The sequence below is a fragment of the Triticum dicoccoides genome, chromosome 4A (assembly GCF_002162155.2).
Source record: "Triticum dicoccoides isolate Atlit2015 ecotype Zavitan chromosome 4A, WEW_v2.0, whole genome shotgun sequence".
NCBI classification, from domain to species: Eukaryota; Viridiplantae; Streptophyta; class Magnoliopsida; order Poales; family Poaceae; genus Triticum; species Triticum dicoccoides.
This window is the reverse complement of record NC_041386.1, coordinates 636,534,671-636,546,334: the sequence shown is the minus strand read 5'-3', so window position 1 is coordinate 636,546,334 and position 11,664 is coordinate 636,534,671. Positions and strand designations below refer to the sequence as shown.

Sequence of the window (11,664 nt, the reverse complement as noted above, 5' to 3'; positions counted from 1 at the left end):
TCGTCGTCGCGCGGCTGGCTTGGACCGGCGCCGTCCCTGCTGCAGCCCTGGCCAGGGTCGCCGAGGCGTGGTGGCGCACTGGACGGCCCGGCCTCGTCTTCCTTGTCGCTGTCGACGACGATGACGCTGCCCTCCTCGCGCTCGCGGCGCCGAACCTGGAGCTCCGCGTACGCCCGTCGCTGGCGACGGACCTGCTCCCGGACGTAGTCCTCCTTTGTCCACTTGAGGGCGGACTCGTCGTCGGGGGCTGCCATCTCGACGTGCTCCGGCTTCACCGGGAGCAGCCCTGGCTCGGGCTTCGGCTGGACCAGGCGGAGGGAGTGCCTCCCCGCAGCCGGAGCAGGCGGGGTGGGCTGGGCACCGTCGTTGATGATGAGAGCGCCGTTACGGGTGCGGCGCCCGAGCGACGTCTTCTCCAGCTCAGGCTTGACGGGGCGGAGCGTGGCCGGCGAGCCGGAGCCCAACGACCAAGACGACCCCGGCTCCATCCGTCGCGGCGTCCAGGAGCTACCGCGGCGCGAGAGAAGGACGGTCATGGTGGGTACTCAAGGCGTGGCACGTTGCCGCACTCGATGTGGTCGAGGACGGCCTCGAGGGTGGGGTCGGGCACGCCCCACCACTCGCGCCGCGCGTCAGCGTTGTGGCGCCCCCGCAGGATGACGCCGTTGTTGGAGGCGATCTGCTCCTTGCGGCGGCGCTGGAAGTACATGGTCCAGAGGGTGTGGCTGTCGCCGGCGTAGCGCGGCTTGTTCCGCCGCTCCTTCGTCAGGGACGAGCGGATTCGAGCGATCTGAGCCTGCCGCGCCGCCCCTTCGGGTACCGGTGGCACCGGGACGCCACCGGCGCTCAGCCTCCACGTCCCCGACACCTGCATGTCCGGGGGCGCCGGGTACTCCGCCTCGTACAGCAGCCGCGCCTCCGCCTTTTGGAGGTGGCGGCGCCCGAAGCCGTTCGCCGCCGCGTCATCACCTGGGCACCTCTCAGCCATCTTTCTCGTCGGCGGGAAGAGGGGAGTGTCGCTATCTACACCAGGCAGGGGGGAAAGTGAGAGCTGTGGCGTCCACCAGCGGGGAGGTCGCCTTTTATAGCCATCGCGGGGCGGCGACGGCCTGCATGCCGGGCGACGCGTGGCTGGACGCGCGACACGGCGCATTCACGCACGTTCACTGCGCCGCCCGTGAGGCATCAATGGAGGCTGACCGGCACGGCAGCGCGGCAGCCTTCGCGTTGATTCCCGCGGGAACCAAGGCGATGAGGGCGACAAAGCGGCGTCTCGCTGACTTGGCGAGCCCATCCGCTTTCGCGCCAAAACCGCTCGCCCGGGCACCCCCAGCGTGCCGGGTTCGACCTGGGTCCGCCGGCACCAATTTCGGTCCAAACCGGTGAAAAACAGGCTTCTAGAGACGCGACTGGGCCGATTTTTGGGCGCCGGCGCCGAGAAATCGCCTGGGAAGAGCCTGTTGGGGCCGCCGCGGGAGATGCTCTAAGGACACTGTGTTTCTATTTTTCTTTTGCGCTGAACTTTTGGTTTGCTCGAAGGAAATGTTCGCGGGTCTGAAAAAATTAAGAAGCCTTCGTGGCTAGCTAGGGTTTACCGCCGTGGCAGAGGGGGAAGAATTCTATGAGACCAGGTCTCATGCGAGACCCATTCTGATGGATGACACGTGGCATTCACAAATCTTAAAGCATCCCTCACCCTCACTTAAAATCGGAGGAAGGAGGGGAGATTAGATATTTTGTGAATTGTGAATGCCACGTGCACCTGCTAACCGTGAGACCTGGTCTCATATATTTTTTTTTTCATGGCAGATGGATGCTCTGCGCGCTTGGCCGGCGCCGAAGGGTCGAAGGTGGCGGAGATGGTCCGGGAGTCCTCGCACGGGGGCTGGGGGCCCAGCTACAAGTTCGCGTTCGACGCAGAGAGCTTCTCCGACAGGGTGCTGCGGTTGGAGATCGTTGCCGCCGCCAGCGAAGACGTCGCCGGAGGATCCCTCCCTTACGGCGAGGATCCCCACATGGAGGAAGGTGCGTGTGTCTCCTCCCACGCCGTCGGATGGTATGATTCTCTTGCACAATTTGTGGAATATACTTTCCATGCTTGGGCGAATTTTGTAATGTATCCCTCTGTTCGGGGTAGTGATGGGGTCAACGGGGAATTGATTGAGAAGTCCATAAAAATTGACACTGAAAGTTGTGCCTGTTGAATCAGTTTCAAATTTACACATCAGTTATCAGATTATGCTCTGCGCCCATACGTCAAATCTGCCGATTATTGCAATCTAAAAGGAGAATAAAACAAATGAGAACATATATTATTATCAAATGTCTGTCTTTTTCATTGTTCCAATCGAATCTTTATTTGCATGCTCAAACAACATTTGCGCTTATGTTAGCCTGCTTGCGCGCGGTAATCCCTTACTTGTAAGTTGTACAAATACCTGTTGTACACAGGTAAATCTGGTGCTGGCACTATGCGCTGATAAAGCCGTGGCACTTGGTTGCGCCTTTTTATTTGTTGAATTGTTTCCTTAATCCTTTTTTTTTCTCATTCTACTTGGAACAGATGAACACGCCTTTATGGAGCTTTTAGGATTTATATACAGCAGAAAGTTGACAACCACAGAGCCCACTCTTCTGCTCAACATCTTGATGGCTGCTGACAAATTTGAAGGAGTTCTTTTACTGTACCCTGGAATAACCCTGGAATTAATATAAGCCCTCCATTTCGCCTAATCCAATGGCTGATCTTATCTGGTACTCCAACCTAACTACTACGGAGTACTACCAGAAAACACTTGGGAGTACCTTGAGCTTAGGGGTAAAAACGTAATCATTTAGGCAGTTATGCCTGATCTTTTTATCCACATTAAATCTGAGTGCGTTACGGCTGATGCACATCATCTAGACTCAGTCAATCGTTGTTGGTTATTTCTGAACTCTTTACGAGATAGACGCCGGCGATCAGCCTGTTCTACGCGCACTGGAACCGTAGAATCTGCGTCGACCATGGTTGGCCGTCGGCATGCTTTCTTGAGCGACGACTACCGGTTGGGCAGAAGATTGGCGTCAACCGTACCGTCACCATCAGAATAGGGCCGCGCTAAACGGTGATGGACACAACGACATGAGGTCGCATGGCTGGGGCTCTGTCGCGTGGGCATCTGCGGCAGTTGAATTGTTGTAGCTTCCACGATATAGACGCACACACCAGACTCTAACTAAATTTAATTGGACCGCGAAGACAATTTCTGAACACATTGACTAGAGAACTGATGAGTAGCGCAAACGAGTTCACTATTTTCCTTTGTTCTTCGCTGCAGATTGTGAATTTCTGTTTTAGTTTCCCATGTACATGTTAATATCCACTCATCAATTTTGTCTACGGAGCAAATGATGTGATTATTAAACTGCACACAATTATCTAGTAGTGACAGACTGCTGGGTATATCGCATGATTGAGATCCAGCAATGGCAGGCAGAAGGGTATATCGCTTGATTGTGATCCAACAATGGCGTGCACGAAGGGGATTTGGCGGCTGCGGGGTGATCGCCATAGGTTTGGGATTAGGGAGGACAATGCAGACCAGATGCAAGCACGCGTGGAAGTGGCACCGGCCCCTGTGGCCATGGTGGCGCAAAAGAACAAACAGGTGACCACGAGCGATACCCTAGAGTTTCGCTTCTGGGAGCCGAGATTTATGATCAGATTGGGATTTTTTTCCGAGATAGATCAGCGATTAGATGAGGTCAAACTAAAATGACTAAACTGCCCTTTTGAATAAAGGGCTAGATTTAAGTGGTACTCCTGCCTCTGCTTAGGGAGTACCAGGGTACCGTAAAAGTTCTCATTTGAAGTTGTTGCTTGCATGAGGCATTGCTGTCACTTGCTCATGAGTTTGCCTTTGACCAAGGAATCTGCACTGCTCTACCTAGACCATCCATGCTCGAGTTTAGCGGCAGCTGAAGTTCAGTGTTTGATAGTAGCAGCAAAGGAATTCATTGCCAACAACTACAAGGATTTTAATATGTGAGTTGTCCCCATTTGCATGCCTGGAGCCATTGTTTCCTTTTCTACTCAGAGAAGTGTAGACAAAACAATGTATAAAGTGTACTGAGGGCATGATTTGTCCCTTTTCAGGTTCCAGCGTTGAACTGATGAACTTCCCTCTGCTTGGGATTGAAGCCATCTTTTCGAGTATCGACCTACAAGTACCAACTGAAGATGACATATATGACTTTCTGCTCAAGTGGGCCCGTGCGCGATGCCCAGAGCTGGAGGAAAGACGTAAGATCTTGAGTTCTCGTCTACTTCCACTGGTGCGCTTCTGTCATCTGACCTGTGCTTCGCTGCGGAAGGTCCTAGCAGACACCAGTGATGATATAGACCATGATCAAGTAAGTGTATCACCGAGGTACTTCTGCACAAAGCTTACCCAGCACACGCGCATGGTGATCTTGCGGTAGACGCGGCAGCCTGTTGGCAGGCACTTCGAAGAGCGAACTTACGAGTACAAACCTGTAAGGCTAGTTGCGTTCGATGGAGCCTGCCCACGGGTTATAGCTTATTGGGATCTAAAGCGTGAGGAGTGCTCCCAAGTTTTCTCCTCACAACACAACGGTGATACAGCCGGGATCATCTCGCATCCGCTGCATCATGCGGGGCTTGACTTGCTTCTCATAGCACGATATCACAGGAACCACGTGAGTGGGCTGTGCAGCTTTGGCCTGTCATTATACATCCGCCACAGCTCAAGGCGTGCGCGCGTGACATTAGAGTATGAGTTTGCTGCATGGACAAAGGCGTCACGGAAATTTGTGAGCAGGTTTGAGGGCAAGGGTTCATTCACTAGGGGTTCAAAGCTTGGATGCGGTGATTTCTTTGGTACTGCATGGTCGACTTTCATTGCTGACGACAACCTCTTCATCGACGGCGTGCTGCACCTTAGAGCTGATTGGACGGTTCTGGAGTAGTTGGAGTTACGAACTTGATATCTCACACCACAAGATTATAGGCCCGACACTGACCCGGATCACGACCTAATAATATCTTTAATTAGCTGTTGTTTCTTCATGACCCTGTTCTCGTTATTGCAAGATATTGCTCCTTCGTCCGTGAGAGCTTTCTGTACCGGGGAGCTTTTTGGTAACTTGTTTTTTTTTAATAAATGAAATTTCATTGAATTGGTATGTACACCTCCCAGTTTGCTTGTCATAAACTTCCAGGCAAAAAGAAAGTATTCGGGGCTTCGAAAACCTCCCAGCAGGCACCGTGGTATATAACTTATCCTATTGATGTTTCTCCTCTAAAATCTGTAATGTTGTCTGTTGGACCCAGCGCTTTGCCCTTGTTGAAGCTTTTTTTTTTTGAGACAATCTCACGAAACTTTATTAACCCGTCACAATGTTTATAGGGACGAAATGAAGATCTCCCGACTAACCTAACCACACATGGCGGCCGACCGCGAGGGAGAGAGAATGTTTCGCTAAATTTTGAGCTTCATAATTTGAGCTCCTAAATTCATGTCCTATATTGCATGACAAAAACTAGACGAACTGTCCGATATCTTGCGAAGAACTGCTCCATAAGTTGCTAGCTTGCCATGATGCAGCTCGTCAACAACCACCTTGCAGTCAGAGGCAACCTGTATATTTCGTGCATATAAATCATCCGCCAAAGAGAGAGCTTCTCTTATAGCTAGGGCTTCAAGCGTTTGAGGGTCTGTGATATGCTTGAAAACGATCGCCGAGGCCCCCAGAAAGTTGCCCTGTTGGTCTCTACATATTGCACCCACAGAACCATGCTTCCTCCTCACAGCCACTGCACCGTCAACATTGATCTTCACACAACCTTGGATTGGCGGCACCCAAGTTGCACTCTACATGGCTCTTCCTGGTACCGCTTGCGTCTCCCTTTTGTTTACTATCTCCAACTCTGACAGAAACTTATTAATGAACGCCGCTGTAGTGTGTGGAGACTGGAAGATATCTTCTTGAATTGCCTTTCTTTGTGCAGCCAGATTGCCCAAATGGTTACCACAACATGAATGAAATCAGGAGCCTCTAGTATTTCACGTAGAGCAAATAATCAGTCTTTAGCGTGTTCCTCTTGGTGTATGATAATTTTCTCAACCAGCTCCTTAGGTACGAGAGCCCACACGCTCCTTTATAGAGCGCACGAGAGAAGTGCATGTCTTCATGTGTCCCTAGCCCCACACAAGCAACATGAGTCCGTATCGGCCATATGGCGGTGATGAAGAACTTCACCGCTGGGCATAGAATGCCTTGCAAGTCGCCAGAGGAACAAACGAAGTTTTGAGGGTACTTGGATATGCCATATAGTGCTCCAAAACCTGCTGTTCTGCCCCGCGGATGAGCCCTCGGCTTCGTTCCACCATCCCTCTCTACTTGTCTTTGTTCGCAGTATCATGTGGTATGCCGACCGAATAATGAAACAACATGTTGCTTCTTCATGCCAAGCCCAAAAATTCGGCTGCCTCCGTGTACACACTAGTAGTTTTAGAATCTCGTTTGCACCAACCGGGATAAAAACTGAGCGAATCAACCCCTCATCCCATTGTGCTAAAGTAGTATCAATAAGATCACATACTCGCCGTGGTGGGTTCGGCACTAAGGATGTAATTGGCCTTTTGAAGCTATCCCGAGGGATCCAGTTATCTGACCATATATCCGTGCTCTCTCCATCCCCAACTCTCCTGATGATTCCTTGAGCTAATATCTCCTTTCCATCTAATATCGCTCGTCAAATCTGAGATGGATGGGGTCCCAAACCTGCCTCTAGGAATGTACAGTTTGGGAACTAAACAGCTTTCAAAATCTGAGCACTAAGAGAATGTTCGTCGTCTGAACAAATGTGCTATTTTCTAGCCTTGTGCGTTGCTAGCACGAAATCCAGAGAAGTAAAAATCTAGCTCTACCAAGCCTTGCATCGATATTGCGCTAGCGGCAGTGCAGTGTGCTGAATATTAGTTGGCCTATAGGCCCATTTAACAATTTCTGAAAATCCCTAAGGGTCCATGCCGTCAAGGGAGTGGTGAAAAGTTTAGTCCCACATAGCTAGTTAAGAGAGATGTACACCAACTTATAAGGTGAGCTTTTCCCCCACTAGTATGAGTTGGTGTGAAGGAAGGAGAGGTGTTCCACACATGCTGCTGCGGGGATGAGTCGAGCTGATGCAATGTTTTACCGGTCAAAACTGAAGAGAATACGAGACGTCATATTCATTGCCGAAATGTAAACGTCCATATTAAATATGTTTTATTGTGGAGATGAAAACGTCTGTAACTAAACATGCTTATTATGGAGATGAAACATCTGTAATTAAACGTGCTTATTAGGCCATCCTATCTACCGCGTACACCTACTTCCTCTACATCAACTACTTCAACGTCACCTTCATCTTCACCATGAGCACTGACGCTGACCGCGTGGGCCGCTGCTGACAAGAGGATCGCCGACGAGGCCACCGCCTCCACTGATGCTACGGCCGACTGTCCTACTGGAGGGTATAACACATTTACCCCGCTCCTGTTTATTTTCATGTGCGCAGTACTAGTGGTTTGCATAGATGTTTCTATTATCTGCCTAGTACGTGCGTATATCATCAAAATTCAGTATGTCATTAGCACGGCCTATGTCATGTTCATGATTTATTATTAAATTAAATTAATCGAACAATTGCTTAATTTCTCAACACAGTGCACCACTAAAGTGTTGCATTTTTTGCACTTATCAGTAATATTGCATTGGTTGACACAGGATATTTCGATCATGTTGAAAAATGTAAATCTATGTTTGATATTAATATGGAGGTTGACGAGAACTAATTTTTGATGTGACGTTGCTGGAGGACCCTTCCTTGACGACACCGCGTGGAGAAAGGTGCGTACTGCGTAGAGGCGTTGAGTGCCTCCCAGGCCTGCCTCTGGATGAGTTTATGCAGCTGTTGGCAATCTTACATGCGCTTCTAAAACTTGCAATCCATTGCAAGGCCTGGGCTAATTTCCTAGCCATGTTATTCTGGTTTTATGGCCACGGGTGATCCATAACCATAAGTTTTGTGGCTGAGCTGACGTTTTTTTCGAAATGAAGAAAAAGATTGCCTCATCTATTAATTAAGTAAAAGAGAATTGCATGCCCGGTTAATGTTAGACAAATTAGGGTTTGGAACAATACTCGATATCCTTGATGGGTATGGCTGTCATATATTTATAAGAGGGAACCGTACAAATACAGGTTATGTTACAACACGTATATCTAATATATACTTAGTCTAACACCCTCCCTTAATCTTAACTATGTCCTGAAACACTCAGAAGGTTAAGATTGCGACGACATCCTTCAAAAGAAGGCAAGGGCAAGGGTTTAGTGAAGATATCAGCAAGTTGATCCTTAGAAGAAACAAACTTAATCTGAAGGAGCTTCTGAGCAACACGTTCCCTCACAAAATGATAGTCAACTTCGATGTGTTTCGTTCGGGCATGAAATACTGGATTGGATGAAAGGTATGTGGCACCGATGTTATCACACCAAAGAACAGGCGGCTGAGTTGGGGAGACCTTCAACTCTCGAAGCAACAACTGTACCCACATGATCTCAGCTGTGGCATTAGCAACAGCTTTGTACTCAGCTTCGGTACTACTCCGAGACACCGTAGCTTGCTTGCGAGCTTGCCAGGCGATCAAGTTAGGCCCAAAGAACACAGCATGTCCCCCCGTGGATCGCCGATCATCAGGACTGCCAGCCCAATCGGCATTAGAAAATGCTGAGATCAGTCCAGATCGTGCAGGCTGAAGATGGAGACCATATGAACCAGTGTGACGAACATAGCGCAAGATGCGCTTAACAGTTGACCAGTGAGAATCACGTGGTGTATGAAGATACTGGCACACACGGTTAACTGCAAATGATATGTCTGGTCGAGTAATGAGCAAGTACTGCAGTCCACTCACAATGCTGCGGTACTCAGTGGCATCCTCAGGAGAGAGCAAGTTACCAGCAAGAGCTGTCAGCTTGTCTGTGGCAGACATGGGAGTCGTTGCAGACTTGCACTGCAACATACCTGTACGACGCAGGAGATCTGAGAGTACTTCTTCTGAGTAAGAGTCAAGCCACTATCAGAATGAAGAACCTCCAGGCCCAGAAAATAATGCAGTCTCCCAAGATCCTTAACAGCAAACTCAGCTCCAAGAGAGGACACAAGCCGATCCGTAGCAGAAGCAGACGAACTAACAAGGATGATGTCATCAACATAGACCAGAATGTACATAGTCACCTCAGGTCGCTGAAGAATAAACAGAGACGTGTCTGCTGTAGAAGGAACAAAACCATGTGCACGAAGAGCAGCGCCAAGACAGGCATGCCACACATGCAGGGCCTGCTTCAAACCATAGAGAGCTTTAACAAGGCGACACAAATGATGTGGCTTAGCAGGGTCAACAAAACCTGGCGGCTGACGCATATAAACCTCTTCTTCCAGAACTCCATGGAGAAAGGCATTCTGAACGTCAAGCTATCGAAGCAACCATCCGCGAGTAACGGCCAAAGAGAGAAGAACACGGATAGTAGTTGGTTTAATAACAGGACTGAATGTGTCTTCGTAATCAATGCCGTACCGCTGTTTGAATCCCTTGGCAACCAGACGTGCCTTGTACCTCTCAATGGAGCCATCAGCATGTTTCTTCACCTTGAGTACCCATTTAGAGTCAATGATATTGACACCAGATGGAGGTGGAACAAGACGCCAAGTGTTGTTTCTTTGAAGGGCATGAATCTCCTGCTCCATCGCAACACGCCAATGTGGGATGCCAAGCGCTGCTCGAAAATGTCGTGGTTCAGTCGTAGGGTCAGCCTCAGCATGCGCCACACAGGCCGCAAGCCATGCGACAGTGCCGTCAGTGCGCTTCTTCGGTTGGAAGATGCCACTTTTGCTGCGAGTATGAGGACGCAGGACAACAGGTGGAGATGGCGCTGGAGCTGCCACACCAGAGGAGCCACTGTCCATCAGTGGCGAGGAGGACGCACAGGCGGGCGAGTCAACAGGCGCATCCGGTGGCACGGTCAGGGTCGGCGAAGAGAGACCGGGCGTGACCAGCGTCGACGAACCAGGCGACGAAGACTCGGTGACCTGCGAGGCCTCCGGCCCAGGGAGAGCGTCGCGGGTCCCGCCGGCTCGGCCGACAGCTCCGCAGGTTCGGCCGGCCCAGGCGACAGCGAGGCCGCTGGCCCCGGCGACTCGGGCACCCCATCGGATCCACGTGCATGGGACATGCACGCGTAATCGGCGTCGGGGTCAGGCGGGGTAGTGGCGGGGGCAGCCTCGTCGAGCGCCTTGTCCAGCATAGCAGCAGCTGGCGCAGGTGTGGCCATATCATCATCCAGAAGCTCAAGTCGAGCGCCTCGTCCAGTCCCTGCACCGTGGTTAGGCAACAACAGAGGAGAATATGCAGCATCCACAAATTGATCAGGCAAAACTGGAAAAGAGTGCAAGTCGGCGACGGGAGTATCGGTGGGTGATGTGAGCGTGGAAAACGGGAAGACAGTCTCATCGAACACAACATCACGAGAAATGTAAACACGATTTGTCGGAATGTGAAGACACTTGTAACCTTTATGGAGAAGACTGTACCCAAGAAACACACATTGTTTGGATCGATACTCAAGTTTATGCTTATTGTACGAACGAAGATGCGGCCAACACGCACAGCCGAACACTTTGAGGAGGGAGTAATCTGGAGTTTCATTAAGCAACACTTCTAGCGGAGACTTTATGTGAAGACGTCGTGTGGGAATCCTGTTTATCAAAAAACAGGCAGTAACAAAAGCATCGCTCCAGAACCGAAACGGGACAGAGGCATATGCAAGAAGTGTTAGGCCAGTTTCAACTATGTGACGGTGCTTGCGCTCAGCTGCATCGTTCTGCTGATGTGTATGAGGACAAGACACATGGTGTGAGATGCCAAGCTTCTGAAAGAAGGTGTTAAGGTTACGATACTCACCCCCCCCCCCCCAGTCTGACTGAATATGGATAATTTTATGCTTAAGCAATCGTTCAACATGTGCTTGAAATTGCATAAAGACATGAAACACATCAGATTTGCGCTTAATAAGATAAATCCAAGTAAAGCGACTGAAAGCATCGATGAAACTGACATAATAGTTGTGACCACTAACAGAAGTTTGGGCATAGCCCCACACGTCTGAAAACACAAGCTCAAGAGGAGCCGTGACAACACGACTTGATACAAAAAAAGGCAACTGATGACTCTTGCCTTGTTGACATGCATCACACACTAGAAACTCCTTATTACTCGACTCAACAGGAAGACGATGACGATGAAGCACATGGCGCACAATGGGAGTAGCGGGGTGGCCAAAGCGAGAGTGCCATTGCGACGATGACACCCGAACACCACTGAAAACTTGAGAGACTCGTGGCACATCAAGCGCGTATAAGCCATCGCGAGCTCGACCACTAAGAAGAACGTCCCTCGTGTCTCGGTCCTTAACAAAAAAATGGAAAGGGTGAAACTCAACAAACATATTGTTGTCACGAGTTAATTTAGAAACCGAGAGTAAACTACGTGTGACTGAAAGAACACGAAGGACATCAAGCAGACGCAAGGTTTTAGTGGTACGTGAAAGGAG

The 11,664-nt window shown here is 50.1% G+C and overlaps 1 pseudogene; it reads left to right on the top strand.

Annotated features, from left to right (window-relative positions):
- Window positions 1–1,113: 1,113 nt before the first annotated feature.
- On the top strand, window positions 1,114–4,971 carry LOC119283928 (annotated as a pseudogene).
- The last annotated feature ends 6,693 nt before the right edge of the window (window positions 4,972–11,664 follow it).